Raw genomic sequence first — 1812 nt, forward strand, 5'->3', positions numbered from 1 at the left:
TCAACGGAGAATACGTTTATATATATGTGTGTGTGTGCGCGTATATATATATATATATATATATATATATATATATATATATATTTCTCCGCCGAAATCACTTTTAAACCCATTTCCACCTTTTTTTCCCTTCTCTTCCTCTTACTTTTTTTTCACGTTTTTTTACGTTTTTCTCCTTTTCGCCTCTTTTCTGGGCGTATTATTCTTCTTTTTCTTCTTTTTTTTCGTCTAATGCATACCCCATCAGTGCAGCAATGCTTATTCAATACCGCCAGCAGATGGAGACACTGGGGGATAATTTTCTAAGGATTTATACTGATTTTTCCTGTCTGAATTTGTCGCACAGAAAGTTGCAGGCCAAATATGTGTGACATTTCTGCGACTTTAGCTTCTAGAGCATTTTTACAACATTATACATAGGTGCTGAATACATAAAAAGCGACTGTTCAGCGACAGACAAGTCGCATCGGCTGAAAGTAGGCCAGAATGTCAGTCCATGTTGGAGCAGGTTTAGATACAGTCTAAAGTATAGATCTCAAAGTCTGTGCACAGAATTTAGCAAGGGCCTCGCACCTTCTGATGCATCAGGTAGGTGCACAATAGCATAGCCTAACCCTCTGTACTTTGGTCTATATTGATGCGGGACATAGACAGCCAGCTGATGACCAATCCATTAGTGCAATGGATGGCTGGAAGCATTTGTCTTTGCCTTTGCAATACCACAGAAGCAATGCATGGTCAATGTACAGCAATGACACACCTGTGTGAACAGCCAGGAGACCCCCCCCCCCCCCCCATGTTATGTTACATAGTTACATAGTTAGTACGGTCGAAAAAAGACATATGTCCATCAAGTTCAACCAGGGAATTAAGGGGTAGGGGTGTGGCGCGATATTGGGGAAGGGATGAGATTTTATATTTCTTCATAAGCATTAATCTTATTTTGTCAATTAGGAACATTCAGCACCCACCCGCTATCAAGGCAGCTGCCTATCATGTCATGCCCTACCTGCACAGGTGTGCTGGCTACTCAAATGATCCAATTAAGGAGGCCATTTAGTCAGCAGCAGCAGAAGTCCTGTGCCTGGACGCTCCAACAGCGGCCAGACACAAGCAGAAGCAGAAGCAGCAGAAGCAGCAGCAGCACCACCTTTTGTTTTTTGGCTGCAGCAGCAGCAAGGCCCACAGGGCTGGCTAGCTGGCTAGCCAGCAAGCAGGTAGCAATGAAAGTAGGAATCTTTCTTTTTAACCCTGTAAGGGGGTGGTGCACTGTACCCGAAGATACTGCCATATCGGGTCAATGCATAGGGCGACGGAAGCAAGCTTCGAAATCGGCCCCCGTTCTCAAAAATCCATTTAATATATGGTCCCCAGATAGGGGACGTATCAGATATTAAACTGATAAGAACAGATACTACACTTGATCTTAGCCAAAAGGCCGAGAAGCGATAACCGTGAAAGGGGCGGGCCCAACAAGGTGCCCTTCATGGGCACTATCACTGCTTGCTGTCAGGGAGGCTGCCAGACAATTTTCCATGCACACTCTGGGCTGGGGGGCAGTCAACCACCAGTACACACAGCAGAACCTAAACCCATACCATTATTGCTAAGCAGCAAGACAGGGGCCCATTGCACTCCCACGGGGCCTTTTTAAATGCAATCCATAACCCGGATTTGCCAGGAACCCTTCTTACTCCTCCTACTTGCATGTGACACTGGGCTTAGGATCTGCATAGGAAACACACACACAAGCACACACCTACCTTTGTTGCCTGCAGATGCCTCCTTGGCTGTCCCCAAACGGTATCAAAC

At 45.5% G+C, this 1812-nt stretch overlaps 1 non-coding gene across 1 annotated transcript; it reads right to left on the bottom strand.

Annotated features, from left to right (window-relative positions):
- Positions 1-1259: 1259 nt before the first annotated feature.
- LOC130335780 (U2 spliceosomal RNA) lies at positions 1260-1450 on the bottom strand. Its single transcript, XR_008877333.1, has one exon. It is a non-coding gene; the product is annotated as a U2 spliceosomal RNA (small nuclear RNA).
- Between the last annotated feature and the right edge of the window lie 362 nt (positions 1451-1812).

This window comes from Hyla sarda, unplaced genomic scaffold (assembly GCF_029499605.1).
Source record: "Hyla sarda isolate aHylSar1 unplaced genomic scaffold, aHylSar1.hap1 scaffold_456, whole genome shotgun sequence".
NCBI lineage: Eukaryota > Metazoa > Chordata > Amphibia > Anura > Hylidae > Hyla > Hyla sarda.